Genomic DNA, 23992 nt, shown 5'->3' with positions numbered 1-23992 from the left:
AGCTTACAAGAATCCTGCACCAGCCCCGGAACAGGAACCACAAGATGAACCTCCATGACAATCTGTTTATTCTTGGGATCCAGAGATGACTGTCAGCCAGTGGCAGTCAGAGTCTTCTTCTTCATCACAGTATGATCCCAACTATTCCTCCTCATCATAGTACGACCCCAACAACTATTATTATGGATATCCGCCAGGCCAGCCGTGGCCATAGACCAACTTAGGCCAAAAGCATAAGCTTGGGGGAGTATGTATTTCTCACCGACATTACATTTATGCTCACACACACTCATTGCTAGATGTCGGTGCTCATACTTTTTCACTGTAATATCCATGCTAGTTTATTTTCTTTTTCCTACTTTCTTCTTGTGTGTTTGTTAAACCTTAATAAAAACCAAAAAATTAGTAGTAGTTTATTTTTCTGCTGTAGTAGTAATATTTAAAAAGAAAACCCAAAAATATTTCCCGTTCTTCTTTTGCTTGTTGGGAGCTTTCCCGTGTAAATAGTTTTATTTCTTTTCTTTTCTTTGGGGGTCAGTAGGAGAAGACCATAATTAAATTGTTGAAGTGGCTCTTATATGCATCTTTGTTGAATTAACCCAGAGCCCATATTGCCTTGTCTTCTCCTGTTTATTGAATGCTCGCAGATTCCAGCTTAGTCCAATGCACGTACACTCTTATTATTATTCACACCGTTCGGTCATGCAAGTGAAAGGCAATTATGATGATATATGATGGACTGACTGAGATGAGAAAAGCTGGTATGAACTCGACCTCTTTTGTTTTTGTAAATATGATGAGTCCCTCGTTCTTGATTCAGCTTATTATGAATAAACATGTTTGCAATGACAATTAGAGATCATAGTTGCTTGTGCCATGCTTGATTAGCTATGAGTTATAATGGTTTACCTTGTGTGACAACATGCTATTGAGATGGTTATGATGTGGTATGATGGGGTGGTATCCTCCTTTGAATGATTTAAGTGACTTGACTTGGCACATGTTTACGCATGTAGTTGAAACAAATCAACATAGCCTTCACGATATTTATGTTCATGGTGGATTATATCCTACTCATGCTTGCATCCAATGTTTATTAATTTTAATGCATGTACATGGCTGTTGCCGCTCTCTAGTTGGTCGCTTCCCAGTCTTTTGCTAGCCTTCACTTGTACTAAGCGGGAATACTGCTTGTGCATCCAATCCTTTAAACCCCAAAGTTATTCCAGATGAGTCCACCATACCTTCCTATATGCGGTATCTACCTGCCGTTCCAAGTAAATTTGTATGTGCCAAACTCTAAACCTTCAAATAAACATTCTGTTTTGTATGCTCGAATAGCTCATGTATCAACAAAGGCTGTCCTTATCTTCCGTGTTAGGAGGGTTATTCTCAAGAGGAGTGGACTCCGCTCCTCACTCACGAGAAAATGGCTGGTCACCGGGATGCCTAGTCCCATGCTTTATGCAAACTAAATCAAAATTAATTGCAAACAAAACTCCCCCTGGGACCTGATGTATGTTGGAGACACCCGTTGTTTCGAGCAAGCCATGGATTGATGTTTGTTGGTGGAGGGGGAGTATAAACTTTACCATTATGTTTGGGAACCGCCTATAATGTGTTTAGCATGGAAGATATCGCCATCTCTTAGTTGTTACATTGACAATGAAAGTATACCGCGCAAAATACAATTTATCTCTATTTCAAAACCGAGCTCTGGCACCTCTACAAATCCCTGCTTCCCTCTGCGAAGGGCCTATCCATTTACTTTTATGTTGAATCATCACCCTCTTATTAAAAAGCACTAGCTGGAGAGCACAGTCGTCATTTGCATTCATCACTGTTAATTTATATTGGGTATGACTATGATTGGATCTCTTTTACCATGAATTACAATGTCTAGTCAGTCCTTGATCTTTAAAGGTGCTATGCATTTATGTTTTGCGGTCTCAGAAAGGGCTAGCGAGATACCATCTTGTTATATCGTATTATGATTGTTTTGAGAAAGTGTTGTCATCCGAGATTTGTTATTATGACTTGCTAGTTGATTATGCTATTGATATGAGTAATTATGAGACCTGAGAATTATAGAAAATGTGGTTAGTTATGATCTATGCTGAAAACTTGAATGCTGGCTTGACATAGTTACAACAACAAGAGCAAACAGAGTTTGTAAAAGTTTTTTTTTCTTTCTTTCAGTTTGTCAACTGAATTTCTTGAGGACAAGCAAGGGTTTAAGCTTGGGGGAGTTGATACGTCTCCATCGTATCTACTTTTCCAAACACTTTGCCCTTGTTTTGGACTCTAACTTGTATGATTTGAATGGAACTAACCCGCACTGACGCTGTTTTCAGCAGAATTGCCATGGTGTTGTTTTATGTGCAGAAAACAAATATTCTCGGAATGACCTGAAACTCCATGGAACATCTTAGAAAAAACAATAAAAAATCCTCGCCAAAGATGAAGACCAGGGGGCCCACACCCTTCTCACGAGGGTGGGGGGTGCCCCCCCTAGGGCGCGCCCCCCTACCTCATGGGCCCCCTGGAAACCCTCCGACGCCAACTCCAACTCTATATATTTGCTTTCGAAGAGAAAAAATAAGGGAGAAGAAATCATCGCATTTTATGATACGGAGCCGCCGCCAAGCCCTAAAACCTCTCGGGAGGGCTGATCTGGAGTCCGTTCGGGGCTCCGGAGAGGGGGATTCGTCGCCGTCGTCATCATCAACCATCCTCCATCACCAATTTCATGATGCTCACTGCCGTGCGTGAGTAATTCCATCGTAGGCTTGCTGGACGGTGATGGGTTGGATGAGATTTATCACGTAATCGAGTTAGTTTGTTAGGGTTTGATCCCAAATATCCATTATGTTCTGAGATTGATGTTGCTATGACTTTGATTTGCTTAATGCTTGTCACTAGGGCCCGTGTGCCATGATTTCAGATCTGAACCTATTGTGTTTTCATGAATATATGTGAGTTCTTGGTCCTATCTTGCAAGTCTATAGTCACCTACTATGTGTTATGATCTGGCAACCCCGAAGTGACAATAATCGGCACCACTCCCGGTGATGACCATAGTTTGAGGAGTTCATGTATTCACTATGTGTTAATGCTTTATTCCGGTTCTCTATTAAAAGGAGGCCTTAATATCCCTTAGTTTCCAATAGGACCCCGCTGCCACGGGAGGGTAGGACAAAAGATGTCATGCAAGTTCTTTTCCATAAGCACGTATGACTATATACGGAATACATGCCTACATTACATCGATGAATTGGAGCTAGTTCTGTGTCACCCTATGTTATGACTGTTACATGATGAACCGCATCCGGCATAATTATCCATCACTGATCCGGTGCCTACAAGTTTTCCATATACTGGTTCTCGCTTATTTACTTTCCCCCTGCTACTGTTACAATCACTACAAAATACCAAAAACATTACTTTTGTTGTCTTTACTTTTGTTGCTGCTACCACCACTATCATATTACTTTGCTACTAAACACTTTGCTGCAGATACTAAGTTTCCAGGTGTGGTTGAATTGACAACTCAGCTGCTAATACTTGAGAATATTCTTTGGCTCCCCTTGTGTCGAATCAATAAATTTAGGTTGAATACTCTACCCTTGAAAGCTGTTGCGATCCGCTATACTTGTGGGTTATCACTTAACAACATGGAAATATAGCAATTGTATTTGTTTCTCATGTATTTAGTACAACCAAATTATATTTATTTCTCACATGGTATACAATAAAAGAATGCACCCACAACAATTGAACATTGCATTGCAGAATTGAACCAAACAGCCAACCGCATCGCGTCGGCGGCGGGCGAGGCGTCGACGGTGGCCTCGACGGCGAGGTGCTCCTCCAAGATCTGGGGGTCAACACGAATGGCAGCCATCGCGACCTCATCCGCGCGTGCGGACGCGATTTGCTTCTCCGCCGCCAAATGGTCCTTGGGATCCTAGCTATACTGTGCGCACCATGGCTTAGGGTGACGCTTATTTGGTGGAGGGGTCGGTGATTTGGGTGAAAGGTGTTGCACCAGTGGTCGGGGCATGTGGGATGTGGAAGGAGAAGGAGGATGGGGGTCGGGTGTGGATTACCTGCGTAGATAGGCGAGGCCGAGCAGCGTGGAGGAGGGTCGCCGGCGAGGAGGCGGCACTGCAAACAAGGAGTGAAGGTTTCAACTTGGAAAGGAAGGCAGAAATAGGGGAAATGTGGCTTTTGGTAGGGGGGAGGGGCGGGGAGGTAGATATTTACGCGGAAGCCGAAAATTTGGAACCGCTTTAGCGAAAAAACTAGAGCGCAAAGTGTCATCAGACACAGTCCCTTATTCAGAACTGTGTACGATATGTGAACATCATAAACAATTCAGATAGCTTAACCCGTGTGTGTTGAGTTTGAACGTCAAAAATTTTGGTTCGAATTTCCCTGGTTACAGTGGTCATCCACGTCATTGCATAATTTGGGTACACAAAGGAGACTAACTTCTGACTCGAGAAAGTTCAGCAATTAAACAGAGCTAGCCGACTAAACATTACTCTAGCAAATTAAAGACCGGCGCTCTTAATTAAACAAAACAAAGAGTACTACTACGGCTGGTGCTCGTCGATCTCCGCCACCGCCTCCATGTCCAGCTCGCGCCCGACGGTCTCCTGGGGAAGGGGATCCATGGCATCAATTGCACCATACTCGGCAAGCATCTTGTCATCCGCGTCCGCCATATCTTTGGAATAGGCCACCACAAGCTAGGCGTGGGCGGCCGCGATCTGGGCTCTGGCAGACTCCGTTGTGGCAAGGTATGCCGCGCAGGAACGGATGGCTGCTCGAACTCTCTCGGCGATTGCCAACTCTTTGGTCGTGGGTTACCGACCGTTGTCGGAGAAGCTTCGTTCGATTTGTGCGGTGACTGCCATGAGCTGGGCATGGACGGCCTCGACATGGTAGTGGGTGGCCTCCATCAGGGCTAAGGCCGCCACTGCGGAACGGACAGCTGTTGTGCCGCTCTCGCTAGTTGCTATCCCCGAGGCAGATGCTGCTGCCGCCGCCTGAGAAGCAACAGCGACCGTTTGGGATGCCTTGGCCGTTCAAACACAGACTATGGTCGCCCTCACGAAGCTTGTTAGCACGCACCTAGCGGCTGCGGCCGCGCTCTCACCGGAGTGGGCCATCGAAGTTGCCCTCACGATGTGGGTCCACATTCCCATCTTTCACCCGCGATGAATGAATAGTGCAATGATATTTGGGGAGTGAGCTAGTGTGCTAGATACGCCGGCTGTGGACAATAGCCGACGCACCTTCTCGCATAAGCCATAGGCATACTATACATCACGGTGCTCCAAGATATTTTGTGTTGCATCTCACACGGTTGGTGATAATAAACTGTGTGCGATCTACTTGATTTATCGCCTTGATTTGAATTACGTAATTGGATCACAGCTACAAAGGATGGTGTTTGAATTGCTAGAACTTTTATCTGCAGTGAACATGCAACTATAGGTGTGTCGTCAAAAAATGGCATTATTCAGGGTTCCTTTGGATGTTTTTATACATTAACTTGGTTTTTTAGGCATTTCAGGTGCATAATTCTAATTTGAACTACATGCACATGCTCTAGTGCATATAAACTGGTTGCAAAAGCAAATCGGTGCCCTTGCTTGCATGCTTAGGTCCCATGCAATAAATGGGAATGAATGTCACACACCCTGCCACCATCACTCAGCCGCAAACATTGAGATACCTAGTTTTTAAATTCTAGTAAATCCAAAACTCATCTGAAATTCATGAAACTTGGCATGCTATCATGGAGGGTCATCAACATGTCGTGGTAAAAACTTTGTCCCATTTGGGGCAGGTTTGGGTATAAGCTTCTCACAAACTAGAGCTTCTCACAACAAGCGTGATGGTTTCGGTAGGAAACGTGCCGCCTTTGGGGAAGAAACACTATACGTTACCTCTTATTACTTTCAAAAAAATTCGATTGTCAACATAGAACAACAGGAGTGTTGTGTTTGAAATTTTTCGGGGTTCGTTTCGACATTTTTATATAGTTACTGGGTTTTCCAAGCATTTTATGTGCATAATTCAAATTTGAACTACATGCACATTCTCGAGTGCATATAAACTGGTTGAAAAATCAAATATGTGTCCTTGCGTGCATGCTTAGGTCCCATGCAAGAAATGGGAATGAATTTCAAACACTAGCGCACTGTTGATTGCCGGTAAAACATTGAGATATCTGGTTTTTAAATTCTACTAAATCCAAAACTCGTCGAAAATTCATGAAACTTGGCATGATATAATGGAGCGGCATCAACATGTCGTGGTAAAAAATTTGTCCCATTTGGGGCAGGTTTGGGTATAAGCTTCTCACAAACCTTAGCTTCTCACAACAAGTGTGATGGTTTAGGTAGGGAACGTGCCACATTTGGGGACGAAACGATATCCATTGCCTCTTATTGCTTTCAAAAAATTTCTAGTGTCAACATAGAACAACACGAGTGTTGTGTTTAATTTTGGAATTTTTCAGGGTTCATTTGGACAATTTTATAAATTAACTGGGTTTCCCAGGCATGTTATGTCCATAATTAAAATTTGCACTACATGCACATTCTCCAGTGCATATAAACTAGTTGAAAAATCAAATTAGTGTCCTTGGTTGCATGCTTAGGTCCCACGCAAGAAATGGGAATGAATTGCAAACACCCTGCCACCGTCACTCGGCTGCAAACATTAAGATACCTGGTTTTTAAATTCTAGTAAATCCAAAACTCGTCCGAAATTCATGAAACTTGGCATGCTATCATGGAGTGGTATCAACATGCTGTGGTAAAAAAATTTGACCCATTTGGGGCAGGTTTGGGTATAAACTTCTCACAAACCAGAGCTCCTCACAACAAGCATGACGGTTTTGGTAGGGAATGTGCCACCTTTGGGGACGAAATGAAATTCGTTGCCTCTTATTGCTTTCAAAAAATTTCGAGTGTCAACATAGAACAACAGGAGTGTTGTGTTTAACTTTGGAATTTTTTGGGGTTCGTTTGGACATTTTTATACATTAACTGGGTTTCCCAGGCATTTTATCCGCATAATTCAAATTTGAACTACATACACATTCTCCAGTGCATATAAACTGGTTGAAAAATCAAATACGTGTCCTTGGTTGCATGCTTAGGTCCCATGCAAGAAATGGGAATGAATTTCAAACACCCTACCACCGTCACTCGGCCGTAAACATTGAGATACCTGGTTTTTAAATTCTAGTAAATCAAAATCGTCTGAAATTCATGAAACTTGGCATGCTATCATGAGCGGCATCAACATGCCGTGGTAAAAAAAAATCCCATTTGGGGCAGGTTTGGGTATAAGCTTCTCACAAACCAGAGCTTCTCACAACAAGCGTGATGGTTTCGGTAGGAAACGTGCCACCTTTGGGGAAAAAACGATATCCGTTGCCTCTTATTGCTTTCAAAATTTCCAAGTGTCAACATAGAACAACAGGAGTGTTGTGTTTAATTTTGGAATTTTTCAGGGTTTGTTTGGACATTTTTATACACTAACTGGGTTTCCTAGGCATTTTATACGCATAATTCAAATTTGAACTACATGCACATTCTCCAGAGCATATAAACTGGTTGAAAAATCAAATATGTGTCCTTGGTTGCATGCTTAGGTCCCATGCAAGAAATGAGAATGAATTTCAAACACCCTGCCACGGTCACTCGGCCGAAAACATTAAGATACCTGGTTTTTAAATTCTAGTAAATCTAAAACTCGTATGAAATTCATGAAACTTGGCATGCTGTCATGGAGCGGCATCAACATGCCGTGGTAAAAAATTTGTCCTATTTGGGGCAGGATTGGGTATAGGCTTCTCATAAACCAGAGCTTCTCACAACAAGCGTGATGGTTTCGGTAGGGAACGTGCCACCTTTGGGGACGAAACGATATGCGTTGCCTCTTATTGCTTTCAAAAAAATTCGAGTGTCAACATAGAACACAGGAGTGTTGTGTTTGGAATTTTTCGGGGTTTGTTTGGACATTTTTATACATTAACTAGGTTTTCCAGTCATTTTATGTGCATAATTCAAATTTGAACTACGTGCACATTCTCCAGTGCATATAAACTGGTTGAAAAATCAAATATTTGTCCTTGGTTCCATGCTTAGGTCCCATGCAAGAAATGGGAATGAATTGCAAAGACCAGGGCACTGTTGATTGCCGACAAAACATTGAAATACCTGTTTTTTAAATTCTAGTAAATCCAGAAGTTGTCGAAAATTCATGAAACTTGGCATGCTATCATGGAACGGCATAAACATGTCTTGGTAAAAAATTTGTCCCACTTGGGGCAGGTTTGGGTATAAGCTTCTCACAAACCTTAGCTTCTCACAACAAGCGTGATGGTTTCGGTAGGTTACGTGCCACCTTTGGGGACGAAACGATATCTATGGCCTCTTATTGCTTTCAAAAAAATTCTAGTGTCAACATAGAACAACGGGGGTGTTGTGTTTACTTTTGAAATTTTTCGGGGTTCGTTTAGACATTTTTATACACTAACTGGGTTTTCTAGGCATTTCATACGCATAATTCAAATTTGAACTACATGCACAAGCTCCAGTGCATATAAATTGGTTGAAAAAACAAATTTGTGTCCTTCGGGGCATGCTTAGGTCCCATGCAAGAAATGGGAATGAATTTCAAACACCAGGGCACTGTTGATTGCCGGCAAAATGTTGAGATACTTTGGTTTTAAATTCTAGTAAATCCAAAACTCGTCTGAAATTTATGAAACTTGGCATGCTATAATGGAATGGCACCCGACATGTTGTGGTATTCTTCATGTCCATTTTGGGAGAAGGCGCACTCGAATAACAGCCAACAAAGGCATTTTGAAACAAATAGCTGCCACTGTAACATCTCAAACGTTTTGTATAATTTAAATTGTGTGCGTTCTATTAACCATTCACGTGACGCCACGCCTCACTCTTTTAATGGCTAGGAGGTGCCGTGCAGACAAGTGCTTGAGTGCTTGACTAAATGGAAGGCGTGCGAGCTGTACTCCAATGCGGAGGCTCACCGGGAAGTGTGTGAGCTGTACACTGCGCAGGCTCACCGAGAAGCGTGCCCTTTGACTTCCATGGCTGCCCGCCTTGCTCGCATCCTCTACATTAATGGCGCCCAAGCCACAGTTTAATATGGTTTTTAAATATAAAACACTCATCGCAAATGTTTTAGTTAGAACACCCGTATGCAAAACTGACAATTTCCCCAAGAAGCCAAGGGAAATTTGCCTAGCAAGATTTGTGCAGCTCTTGATCGCAAATGTTTTAGTTAGAAAACCTGTATGCAAACCGACAGCTTCCCCGGGAAGCCAATAGAAAATGTGCTGAGCAGGATTTCTGCAGCTCTTGATCGCAGACGTTTTAGACAGAACACCCATATGCAAAGTGAGAGCTATGGTCTTCCCCCTTAAGTCGAGGGAGATCCGCAGCACAGGATTTTTGCATCCCTTCAACGCAAACGGTTGTTTTGGATGTCCTCATCTACCACTAGTGCATGGCACAGAGCCTTGCGACCGTTTCAATAGGTTTGTCGACAGCACCGACTACAAATTCACCATGGTGGAAACCACCGACTATGTAAACGCGCTCAGTGTTACGGGTTTGGCCTGGAAGAACCTTGTTGAAATCCGTGACCACTACAGGGTCTGGGGCAGCATGAAGGACTCCCTGGTCGAACTCGCCTTGGCCTCTCGGACGCAGACTGCGGTCGCCCTCATGAAGCTTGTTAGCACGCGCCTAGCGGCTACGGTCGCTCTCTCGCCGGAGTGGGCCACCGAAGTTGCCCTCACGACATGGGTCCACATCCCCATCTTTCACCGGCGACGAATGAATAGTGAAATGATACTTGGGGAGTGAGCTAGTGTGCTTGACATGCCGGCTGTGGACTGTAGCCAGCGCACCTTCTCGCAAAAGCCATAGGCGTACTATACATCGACGGTGCTCCAAGATATTTTGTGCTACATCTCACACGGTTGGTGATAATAAACTATGTGCGATCTACTTGATTTATCATCTTGATTTGAATTATGTAATGGGGTCACACCTACAAAGGATGGTGTTTGAATTGCTAAAACTTTTATCTGCAGTGAACATGCAACTATAGGTGTGTCGTCAAAAAAGGAATTATTCAGGGTTCGTTTGGACGTTTTTATACATTAACTTGGTTTTGTAGGCATTTCAGGTGCATAATTCTAATTTGAACTACATGCACATGCTCTAGTGCATATAAACTGGTTGCAAAATCAAATATGTGTCCTTGGTTGCATGCTTAGGTCCCATGCAAGAAATGGGAATGAATGTCCACACCCTGCCACTGTCACTCGGCCGCAAACATTGAGATACCTGGTTTTTAAATTCTAGTAAATCCAAAACTCGTCTGAAATTCATGAAACTTGGCATGCTATCATGGAGCGGCATCAACATGCCATGGTAAAAAAATTGTCTCATTTGGGGCAGGTTTGGGTATAAGCTTCTCACAAACCAGAGCTTCTCACAACAAGCATGATGGTTTTGGTAGGAAATATGCTACCTTTGGGGACGAAATGATATCCGTTGCCTCTTATTATTTTCAAAATTTTCGAGTGTAAACATAGAACAACATGAGTGTTGTGTTTAATTCTGGAATTTTTCGGGGTTCATTTGGACATTTTTATACATTAACTGGGCTTCACAGGCATTTTATGCGCATAATTCAAATTTGAACTACATGCACATTCTCCAAACCATATAAATTGGTTGAAAAATCAAGTTTGTGTCCTTGGTTGCTTAGGTCCCATGCTAGAAATGGGAAGGAATTTCAAACACCCTGCCACCTTCACTCGGCCAATAACATTGAGATACCTGGTTTTTAAATTCTAGTAAATCTAAAACTCGTATGAAATTCATGAAACTTGGCATGCTATCATGGAGCGACATCAACATGTCGTGGTAAAAAATTTGTCCCATTTGGGGAAGGTTTGGGTCTAAGCTTCTCACAAACCAGAGCTTCTCACAACAAGCGTGATGGTTTTGGTAGGGAACGTGCCATCTTTGGGGACGAAACGATATACGTTGCCTCTTATTGCTTTCAAAACAAATTGAGTGTCAACATAGAACAACAGGAGTGTTGTGTTTGGAATTTTTCGGGGTTCGTTTGGACATTTTTATACATTAACTGGGTTTTCCACGCATTTTATGTGCATAATTCAAATTTGAACTACATGCACATTCTCCAATGTATATAAATGGTTGAAAAATCAAATATGTGTCCTTGGCTGCATGCTTAGGTCCCATACAAGAAATGGGAATGAATTTCAAACATCCGGGCACTATTGATTGCCGGCAAAACATTGAGATACCTAGTTTTTAAATTCTAGTGATTCCAAAACTCGTCTGAAATTCATGGTACTTGGCATGCCATCATGGAGCGGCATCAACATGTCATGGTAAAATTTGTGTCCCATTTGGGGCAGGTTTGGGTATAAGCTTCTCACAAACCTTAGCTTCTCACAACAAGTGTGATGGTTTCGGTAGGGAACGTGCCACCTTTGGGGATGAAACGATATACGTTGCCTCTTATTGCTTTCAAAAAAATTTGAGTGTCAACATAGAACAACAGGAGTGTTGTGTTTGGAATTTTAGGGGTTCGTTCGAACATTTTTATACATTAACTGGGTTTTCCAGGCATTTTATGTGCATAATTCAAATTTGAACTACGTGCACATTTTGCAGTGCATATAAACTGGTTGAAAAATCAAATATGTGTCCTTGGTTCCATGCTTAGGTCCCATGCAAGAAATGGGAACGAATTTCAAACACTAGGGCACTGTTGATTGCCGGCAAAACATTGAGATACCTGGTTTTTAAATTCTAGTAAATCGAACACCCGTCTGAAATTCATGAAACTTGGCATGCTATCATGGAGCGGCATCAACATGTCGTGGTAAAAAATTTGTCCCATTAGGGGCAGGTTTGGGTATAAGATTCTCACAAACCTTAGCTTCTCACAGCAAGCGTGATGGTTACGGTAGGTTACGTGCCACCTTTGGGGACGAAACGATATCCATTACCTCTTATTGCTTTCAAAAAATTTCTAGTGTCAACATCGAACAACAGGAGTGTCGTGTTTCTTTTGAAATTTTTTGGGGTTCGTTTGGACATTTGTATACATTAACTCGGTTTTCTAGGCATTTCATACGCATAATTCAAATTTGAATACATGCACAAGCTTCAGTGCATATAAATTGGTTGAAAAATCAAATATGTGTCCTTCGAGGCATGCTTAGGTCCCATGCAAGAAATGGGAATGAATTTCAAACACCAGGGCACTGTTGATTGCCGGCAAAACGTTGAGATACATTGGTTTTAAATTCTAGTAAATCCAAAACTCGTCTGAAATCATGAAACTTGGCATGCTATAATGGAATGGCACCCAACTTGTTGTGGTATTTTTCATGTCCATTTTGAGGGAAGGCGCACTCGAATACTAGCCAACAAAGGCATTTTGAAAAAAATAGTTGCCACTGTAACATCTCAAACGTTTTGTATAATTTAAAGTGTGTGTGTTCTGTTAACCATTCACGTGATGCCACGCCTCACTCTTTTAATGACTAGGAGGTGCCGTTCAGACAAGTGCTTGAGTGCTTCACTAAACGGAAGGCGTGCAAGTTGTACTCCAATGTGGAGGCTCACTGGGAAGCGTGCGAGCTGTATGCCGCACAGGCTCACCGGGAAGCGAGCCCTTTGACTTCCATGGCCGCCCGCCTTGCTCGCATCCTCTACATTAATGGCACCCAAGCCGCGGTTTAATACGGTTTTTAAATGTAAAACACTCATCGCAAACGTTTTAGTTAGAACACTCATATGCAAAACCGACAATTTCCGCAAGAAGCCAAGCGAAAATGTGCCTAGCAAGATTTGTGCAGCTCTTGATCGCAAACATTTTAGTTAGAACACATGTATGCAAACCGACAGCTTCCCCGAGAAGCCAAGAGAAAATGTGACGAGCAGGATTTCTGTAGCTCTTGATCGCAAACGTTTTAGATAGAACACCCATATGCAAAGTGAGAGTTGTGGTCTTCCCCCGTAAGTCGAGGGAAAATCCGCAGCGCGGGATTTGTGCATCCCTTCAACGCAAACAGTTGTTTTGGATGTCCTCATCTACCACTAATTCATGGCCACAGAGCCTTGCGACCATTTCAACAGGTTTGTCGACAGCACCGACTACAAGTTCGCCACGATGGAAACCACCGACGATGTAAACGCGCTCAGTGTTACGGTGATGAGGACATCAATACCATTGTTACACCCACAGCCCCTGCTGCTATACATACTGGACCAATTACTAGAGCTCGCGGACGCCAATTGAATTATCAGGTACTTTCGTTTCTTGGTAACGATACTAATGTTCCTGAGAATATGATGTTGCCTAAATTGGATACATTTGTTTTGCTTACAAATGAAGGGCCTAGCTTGGACAAGAAAGATGAAACTTGGAGCAAGTTCAAGCATGGAGATGATGGCATGCGCAAGGGGAACAAGAACGGCGTTACAAGTGATGATTCCAGGACTTTGAAGCCACCATAATGAGTGCATGAAGCCTTGGACGAAATATACAAGATTCCACTTCATAAATTTCGTCCAGAGGCTATTCTAGGTGCCGCGTCACCTTATTTTTGGGCGAGGCCCATGTAATTTCGAAATACTTGATTATAGGCAGTTTTAGACTCCGTATGTGTGGGGAAACAAGAGTTAGGATTGGTTTCAGACCCCTCCTCCAATGGCCACAAAATTCCCCCCTCTCTCCTCCATATATACAGTCCATAGGGCATCATTTAGACTTTAGGTTTTGTTTAGATTAAAAGTTTGTCATAGCTGCAACTTCGCGTACTTCGTTTGTGTTCAACGACCAGACCAAGACGTCACAGAACCCCAGCTTGATCAATAAAGCTTTCCTCTTATATTAACAATATCCAGATTGCAATCTTAGTTTCTTGCTTGTTCTTCATTTGCCTGCAGGAAACAGACCTTCATGATCAGGTTGATCGTGCCCCGGCGTGGTCAATAACCTCTCGGAGTTGGTTTAGCGATTGATATCGAAACATCGGGACACCTTTGCCTCTATCAAGTGGTATCAGAGTTCCATGTTGCTCGGTGAGATTTTACAGTTTTTCGTAGTTTAGATCGAGTATGTTCTTCATACCTACAGTCCACGAAAAAGCCAAAAAAAATTAGGGTTAGTTCATCATATCTGAACCAGACTGAGCCTTTGCATAGTCTTTTGTATTTTGCTTTGTTGAATTTGCGGTTGCATCATCGTGCCAATTTGCTGGTCTTAGCGTCTAGTTTCCCTTACAGTTTTGAGTTCTGTTCACAAGTTGTCACGCCGCCGCTGCACCATCGTCATCGCTGCTGCCATCTGCCACCACCGCTTATCTGCCACCAATCTGTATCCATATACCACCACCAATCTGTATCCATATACCACCACCGCTACCATATACCACCACCGCTGTCATATCTTACCATCATATATCCACCACCAATCTGAGTTCTTCTCATATTAGGTTTGTTTTCGAGATCCATCTATTTTCCGATTCGTGTTTCCTTGCTTGAGTAGGTTTCGGAAAAAAAATAAAAAAAGAGTCTGGAGACCCCCGGGCAATTTTTAGGCCAAAATTTCGGCGACCAAAAATATTTTTGCCTATCCTATTTTTAGGTCCCAGGGAGCATTTTGAGACACTCGCCATCATAGTGATTTTTTGTCGCACTTTTTCGTCGTCGCTGCCCTGATTTCCGAAAAAAAAGTCAAAAAAGAATTTGTGCCCATCCTGTCAGTTTGGCCTGGTAAGAGTTTTGAGACACTCGCCATTATAGTGATTTTTCACAAAAAAAGAGGAGCGCCAAAAAAATAGAGCGAAAAAATTCCAGAGTGTGATTTTCCCTTGTTTACGTGCACCGCCGTGATTTTGTTAGTGTTCTAGGCTCACATCTCTAGCACGGTCTAGCCTAGGACCAGCACAGTACCGTCGTTGAGCATTTATTCAACTTTGCATCTCTGAATTGATTATTGCTAATCTTTTTGCTACCATATTATAAGCCTTCCTAGCTCCACATAAATCTACGTCGTGCGTTTGACTCTCCCTAGTAATCGCTCTATCCAAGCTTTGAGAGTTTTGACTACATCGGTTGTCGATCACCGCCTGCTGCTGGGTAAGAACTGATAAGAATTTGAGATTTGCTTGACGGATTTGTGACACCCACCACCACCACTTATTAGTAGTCTATAGGATCATATTCTTGTGTGTTTCTATTGCTGCTAACCATGGCAGGATCACAAGCCGACGATATTGACTGGGAGAACTTGACGAACAAAGAGCTTCATGATAAGTTTGAGCAAATGATGAGTGGACAGGTGCAAGATGTGCTAAATAGATTTGAAGAGGCCATGGAGAAGATAGATGGCATGGAGAAGATGTTTGAAACAAAGCTCGATAACAAGTTTACTGAATTGCTTTCGCGTTTTCCACCACCACCGCCGGCTGCACCTGTCACACCTCTACAACAACAACAACAACAACAACAACAACAACAACAACGTCGCCTTCCAAATCAAGTGGGACGAGCACAGCGCGTTCTCATTGACCCTGGGCAAAATTCTGGTGCCGCTGTTGATGCTTCTATAGCTCCTGCTGCTACTGCAGAGGTGGAGGACCATTACGAGGATGAGGTTGATCAAAATCAGAACACGTGCAACCACCAGTGCCACCACCACCAGGTTGTCCTCAGGTATATCATCGCAGCGGTAGGGCTGCACCACCACCTGAGGTACAAGATCATGACCTTTTTCCTAAACTGAAATTGAATATTCCACCATTTGAGGGTAGATATGTTCCTGATATATAGCTTACTTGGTAGTTAGAAACTGGACAACGTTTTACATGTTTACAATATCCCGAGGAGAGACGTGTTCCTGCTGTTGTTTGTGCTTTCACTAGTTTTGCATGTGTTTGGTGATCTGAACATTGTAGATTGTATCCTATTCCAGCTACTTGGGCTGCTTTGAAAACTGCTATGCGTACTCGTTGGGTTCCACCATATTATCAACGTGAATTACTTCAAAAATTGCAGCGCTTAAGACAAGGAAAAAATTCTATAGAAGAATATTATCAGGAATTACAAACTGGCATGATTAGATGTGGTATTGTTGAGGAGAATGAAGCTATGCTTGCACGTTTTATGGGTGGATTAAATAGAGAGATTCAGACCATTCTAGAGTATAAGGAGTATAATAATATAACTCATTTATTCCATCTTGCTTGTAAAGCTGAACGTGAAGTGCAGGATCGACAGGCATTGGCGCGGACTAACTTTTTGCAGGTCGACCTTCATCATGGACACCACATGCATTCTCTACTTCCACACATTCTACTGCACCGACACCTCCATCAGCTGTTACCTCCAGCCGTGATACAAGGAAGCAGGCACAGCCACCATATCTTCCAAGAGCACACCTATCAGGCCTGCACAGAGTTCTTCTTCTTCCATGGCATCAACAGGGCACACAAGTGATATTATTTGTCGTCGTTGTAAGGGAAGAGGACATTTGGCGAGAGAATGCAAATCTTAGCGTGTGATGATTGCTACTGAGGATGGTGGGTATGAGTTCGCTAGTGACTATGATGATGAGACTTTGGCTCTTATTACACGTGAAGAACACGGTGGAGATGATTCTAATCATGAGACGCAATACATGGCTCCTGAAGATGCTGACAGGAATGAATGTTTAGTTGCTCAACGTGTTTTGAGTGTGCAGATCACACAAGCTGAGCAAAATCAGAGCCATAATTTGTTCCATGCAAAGGGAGTTGTGAAGGAACGTTCTGTTTGCGTCATCATAGATGGAGGGAGCTGCAACAACTTGGCTAGCATGGAGATGGTGGAGAAGCTATCTCTCACCACAAGACCACATCCACATCCTTACTACATCCAATGGTGTAGCGACCAGACCTCAAACGGTCCAATCTCTGTGCTCCGGTGTCATCCCTGGATCAGTAATGCTGACACCACACAGTACTTGAAGGGTTTATAACAGAGTAGCAATCACACACTTATTACATCGAGTGTCTCAATAGAGAACTTATTACAATAAATATGGCTTAAGGCCATCTAATAACGATAACAGCGGAAAGCTTGGAAGATAAGTGAGTCCATCAACTCCAACGGCATCATTGAGTATAGAACCACAGCCTAAAACTCCTTAATCGTCGTCTGAAAAGTCTGCAACATTAACATTGAGCCCGAAAATGGATCAGCTAATGGAATATGCTGGCAAGGTAACACATAGAGAATAATGGAAAGACACAGCTATTCTACATGCATATTTGGCTAGTGGAAAAGCTCTATGGTTACAGTTTTGCGTAAAGCCAATTTTTCCCTACTGCAAAGGAATAAATTTTATTTAACTATTATGGTGGTTGTTGAACATTGAGAATGGTTGACAGCATCCTCAATCCCAATTAAGTAACATCATTAAACAAACCCATCAAATTAAATTTTATAGTAACATGTTGAGATTCACATGATAATCCAGGTACTAGATACTCAAGATGTCCATAACCGGGGACACGACTAACCATGATTAGTTTATACACTCTGCAGAGGTTTGCACACTTTTCCCCACAAGACTCGATCGCCTACGTTTGGTTTCTCGCACTACACGATGTTTGAGAAACGGATGACCAAGACATAGTCTTTCAGAAGAACTAGCACCTTACGATGGGTAGACCGTACCACCTACATCCCCTACATCTGCTAGTCTACCACTGTAAGAGTTCGCACGACTTAGTCAACTATGCTAGAGCCCAAAATAGCTTGTGGCTCCACACGGAAGTTTCTAGCATGAAAAATCTCATGATCCCTTTGAGCCTGGGTGGCGGTCCAAAAGAAAACAGGCAATACTGGAATACCCAGGTACCTCAATCCACCCAGATGTGTGTTTAGGTTGCCTCCTTAAATAAACCATTAATTAACAAAGCTCACATCTGTCATGGATACACTCACCCAATCCACGTCTACTAGCATAGCATAGCAATAATAAGCAAACGTAGAGTAACTCCCAAAGGTTTGATAATAAACAGGTAATAGATACTACCTCAACTACTTCCCAAACCCACAATTTAATTAGATCCTAACCATGCAATGTGTAAGGGTTGATCTAATGCAATAGAACTGGGTAGTAGAAGGTATGATCAAAGTGTTACTTGCCTTGCTGATGATCCGGGAAACCTAGCGATTCGAAGTAACAAGCGGCGCACTCCGGGTACTCTATCGCAAACAAACAAGCATACAATAAGTACTCAACTAATGCACAGGTAAAACTCAAATAAGAGATCTAACCAGAAGGTTCAACTTAAGAACTTCGATTGGCAAAAAGAATCAAATCGAACGAAGCAACGAAAAACAAACGGCAAAAGAAACAGGCTTCATTTACTATTCTGGATCTAAGGCAATTTTTACAGAAGTAAAAACTTGTTTAAGTTGGTTAAACGGAAAGAGGGTTTCGAGACGAAACTCCAGGCGCTTGAATCGCCTGATTCCGATAAACGAGCGAAAAGATAAACTAAAACGAAAATCGGATCAGAAATCGCGATCAGAAAAATCGCGGATTTAATCCGAGAAAAAGAAAAACGATGAACAGTTTAACGAACGAACGTTCATTAACTGGATCTAAATGATGAACACGTTCGTTAAAACGCACGAATCAAGCGAACGCTCGCTAAATAGAATAAACCGAAATAAAACTGATCTGATAAAAAAACGAATCTAAAAAAACCGCGGCTTTAAAAAAAACGGGCGGTTTTCTAAAGAAAACCGCCGGCGACGGCGGCTACCTTGGGCGGCGGGTCCGGCAAGGCGGCGGGGCGGCTCCGGCGAGCGAGTGGGGCGGCTCCGGCGAGCGAGCGGGGCGGCGGCGGCGTGGCGAGGCGGCGGGGCGGCGGCGCGGGCGGCGGCGGCGCGGGCGGGCGGCAGCGCGGATCGAGCGCTAGGGTTTGGAGCGGCTCGGGCTGGGCTGGCTCGGGCCCCGGGCGGCGGCTTATAAGGGTTGCCCCGGGCGGAGTCCCGCTCGGGTACGGCCCGGAGTCGGTTCGCGTTTTTTTTAAATAATAACGCGCAGAAAAACAAATAAAAGAAATACTAAACGGACTCCAAAAATCCCGAAATAAATTTTCCCCGACTTCTAAAATCAAGCCGGACAAAGTGAACATTTATTTGGGGCCTAAATGCAATTTTGAAAAACGTGCATTTTCCTAAATTCAAATAAAATAGCGAAAAATTCCGGGATAAAATCTTATTTGATTTTTTTATTAAACCCTCAATTTTTCTATATTTTGGGAAAGTCATTTTATTCCCCCTCTCTCATATTTTTGTAACAGAAATTATTGAAGATAAAATAAATAAAATCAAATGATCCTATTTTCAAAATTTGAGACAACTCAATTATGAAAATAACGAAATCCCCAACTCTCTCCGAGGGTGCTTGAGTTGCGAAAAATTTCTAGGATCAACCAAAATGCAATAAATATGATATGCAATGATGATCTAGTGTATAACATTCCAAATTGAAAATTTGGGATGTTACAAACCTACCCCCCTTAAGATGAATCTCGCCCTCGAGATTCGGGTTGGCTAGAAAATAGGTGAGGGTGGTCCTTCAGCAAATCTTTCTCTCGCTCCCAGGTGGCTTCATCCTTCGTGTGGTGGCTCCACTGAACTTTGCAAAACTTGATAACCTTGCTGCGGGTTACTCGGCTGGCATACTCAAGAATCTTGACGGGTTTCTCCTCGTAGGTCAAATCACTGTCCAACTGAATCGCTTCCAATGGCACTGTATCTCTTAGTGGTATATCAGCCATCTCTGCATGGCACCTCTTCAACTGGGAAACGTGGAATACATCATGAACTCCTGACAATCCTTCGGGCAATTCCAACTTGTAGGCCACTTCTCCCATACGTTCCAAAACTCGATATGGTCCTACAAAACGTGGCACTAACTTTCCCTTAACTCCAAAACGCTTAATTCCTCGTAGTGGAGATACTCGAAGATAAACTCGGTCTCCGACTTCGTAAACTGTCTCCTTGCATTTAGAATATGCGTAGCTCTTCTGCCTGGACAGGGCTACCTTGAGCCTATCGTGAATCAACTTCGCCTTATGTTCAGACTCCTTAATCAAATCAGGTCCAAAAAACTGGAGGTCTCCAACTTCGTCCCACGACAACGGTGTCCTGCACCTCCTTCCGTACAAGGCTTCGAAAGGGGCCATCTTCAAACTGGATTGATAGCTGTTGTTGTAAGAGAATTCTGCATATAGCAAATTCTCGTCCCAACTAGATCTGTAATCTAGCGCACAAGCTCTTAGCATATCCTCCAAGATCTGGTTGACTCTCTCAGTCTGTCCATCTGTCTGCGGGTGGAAAGCTGTGCTAAACTCTAGTCTGGTTCCCAAAGTCGCATGCAACTGATTCCAGAACTTTGAAGTAAACTGGGTTCCTCTATCTGATACAATGCTCCTTGGAACTCCATGCAGACATACGATCCTGGTCATGTATATCTTTGCCAACTTTGCACTGGTATAGGTAGTCTTCATTGGAATGAAATTAGCTACTTTTGTCAAACGATCGACTACAACCCATATCGAGTCATAGCCTGAACGTGTTCTGGGCAATCTTGTAATAAAATCCATGCCTAATATCACATCCAATCCTTGGGATTCCAATACTATTAGGTCCGAGGGAAAAACATAGTTACCAATCCTTAATGGTAACCGATCACACCATAGACTAGCCATATATTTTGCTCTAGGTGAGGTTACTAACATGGGTGACCTAAGGGCTTGGGTTGGTAGTTTATACTTATCCACAAATCCCCTTGATATGTATGAATGTGATGCACCAGTATCGAAAAGAACGAGTGCAGTAAATGACTTAACCAAAAACTTACCGATTACTGCATCCGGCTGCTCTTCAACCTCCTCCATGTTAATGTGGTTCTCCTGTCCCCTGTTGAAAGGGTTCGGCTTCTTCCCAAAGCTTCCATTGCCATTTCCATTCTGTGATTCAGGACATTCATTGGCATAATGTCCAGTCTTCTGGCACGTAAAACAAGTGACTTGGCTCAGGTCTTTCTTGGCTGGGGTTGATGGGTTGGTGCGGTTCTGGCCGTTGCTTCCTCCATTCCCATTACCATTCTTGGGGCCATTGTGATTGTGCGAGCTACCTCCTCCATGGGTATGCTGAAAATGTCCTCCCGGTCTAGGGGTAAAACGTGGCTTCTGCTGAGCTCCTGAATTGTACTTTCCTTGTGCATATTTCTCTTGCGATTTTCAATTTGCTGCTGCTTCCCTTCAATCATAAGAGCACGATCTACCAACTCCTGGTAGTTGTTGAAGGTTGCTACCATCAACTGCATGCTCAACTCATCACTCAGTCCTTCCAGAAACTTCTCCTGCTTTGCTGCATCCGTAGCAACGTCATCTGGGGCATAACGTGCTAATTTACTAAAGTCCTCCACATACTGGCCAACTGTCCGTCCTTCTTGGCGCAAGTTGTGAAACTCTCGCTTCTTCATGGCCATAGCTCCTGCTGAAACATGGGCAGTTCGAAAAGCCTGCTGAAATAGGTCCCATGTGATAGTATCGACAGGGAAAGTGGTTGTGAAATTCTCCCACCATGATGTTGCGGGTCCTTCAAGCTGATGTGCGGCAAACTTCACCTTCTCCGCATCAGTGCATCCTGCTGTGGTCAACTCTCTAGCTGTCTTGCGGAGCCAATCATCTGCTACGATCGGCTCGGTGCTACTGGAAAACACCGGCGGATTTAGCCTAAGAAAACGGGCTAAGTGATCAACAGGTGGTGGTGGTGGTGGGTTGTTGTTGTTGTTCCCCTTATTCTGATTCTGGACTAGCAACTGCATCAATGTGTTCTGCTGCTGGATCAACTGGGTGAGCTCCGGTGGAAAGGTAAATCCGGGGTCACGTCTCGGAGGCATCTGAGGGTTTAGAAAAGATGAGATTTAAGAATAGAGGGGGTCTAAAGAGAAAACACTACCCATATGCACATGAGGCAAAAGCAAACAATTCACTTCATTCAATCAAACAAGGGCATACAATCGATCTAACTATCGCAAAAGTGCTCGGACTATAACATTTACATGGTGGACTACTACTACTGATGAGGTGGTCTACTAGAAATATTCTTTGGTTGCAGACTCCATGATATCTGCTCCAGCTTCATCAACATAGTCATCATCGCTATCATCTGGATCCGAGTCGGTGTCATCGATGATGATGTAGTCTTCCGGGCGAATCTCCTTGGGTTCTTCGTCTTCTTCTACCGGTGTAGGGACTCCCATAAATTTCCGATCTTCTTGATCAGATCATCATTCTTCCCCACTAATACTTCGATTTCCTCTTCATAATCTTCACGTGTAGCCTTGAGTTCTTCCTCCAGTTCCTTGATTCTTGTCCTTGCCTTCTTTAGGTCTATCATGTCGGCGCACATCTGGTTCTCCTGACGTTGAATGTGCTAGTTTAACTCTTGGATAAAAGCTGCAATTGATCTATCCTTTCTGGTGCCGATCATCTCCCAGTGCTCATCTCGGCGCCCACAAATCTGGTAGATAGTATCCTTGAGATCATTTCGGTAGACTTCTCCAATGCGTCCCATGGCGATGTGAGCTACCATGCTCTTTCCTAGACTCCAAGTTGGTGCATCAAAAGAAAACTCTATGGGCTCAGTGACTGGCATGAACGTCCTTCCTGGAACTTGAACTTGAATCATCCAGCGCTCTTCTTCAGGTAAAGTGGCGTTGTAGGTTCCGGTGAAGCTTGGTACTCCTATGTTCAGGTATCTAGTGACTTCCTTCAAGTGACGTCCAAAGGGTGTATCTTCATCCGGTTGCGTGAACTTGTTCCTTGCATCCGCCATCCTAAAGAGTAGAAAAGATGAGAGGTCAGAAGAGAAGAGAGTGAGTAGTGACCTAGGTCTTTAGCTTAGTGGTCGTGTCCTACAGTCAGCGTGTGCTCTGATATCATCTTGTAGCGACCAGACCTCAAACGGTCCAATCTCTGTGCTCCGGTGTCATCCCTGGATCAGTAATGCTGACACCACACAGTACTTGAAGGGTTTATAACAGAGTAGCAATCACACACTTATTACATCGAGTGTCTCAATAGAGAACTTATTACAATAAATATGGCTTAAGGCCATCTAATAACGATAACAGCGGAAAGCTTGGAAGATAAGTGAGTCCATCAACTCCAACGGCATCACTGAGTATAGAACCACGGCCTAAATCTCCTTAATCGTCGTCTGAAAAGTCTGCAACATTAACGTTGCAGCCCGAAAACGGGTCAGCACATGGAATATGCTGGCAAGGTAACACATGGAGAATAATGGAAAGACACAGCTATTCTACATGCATATTTGGCTAGTGAAAAAGCTCTATGGTTACAGTTTTGCGTAAAGCCAATTTTTCCCTGCTGCAAAGGAATAAATTTTATTTAACTATTATGGTGGTTGTTGAACATTGAGAATGGTTGACAGCATCCTCAATCCCAATTAAGTAACATCATTAAACAAACCCATCAAATTAAATTTTATAGTAACATGTTGAGATTCACATGATAATCCAGATACTAGATACTCAAGATGTCCATAACCGGGGACACGGCTAACCATGATTAGTTTATACACTCTGCAGAGGTTTGCGCACTTTTCCCCACAAGACTCGATCGCCTACGTTTGGTTTCTCGCACTACACGGTGTTTGAGAAACGGATGACCGAGACATAGTCTTTCAGAAGCACTAGCACCTTACGATGATCCTATTTTCAAAATTTGAGACAACTCAATTATGAAAATAACGAAATCCCCAACTCTCTCCGA

This window comes from Triticum urartu, chromosome 7A (assembly GCF_056163025.1).
Source record: "Triticum urartu cultivar PI428250 chromosome 7A, HENAU_Tu73, whole genome shotgun sequence".
NCBI classification, from domain to species: Eukaryota; Viridiplantae; Streptophyta; class Magnoliopsida; order Poales; family Poaceae; genus Triticum; species Triticum urartu.
The sequence above is the reverse complement of the archived record's forward strand: the minus strand, read 5'-3'. Positions refer to the sequence as shown.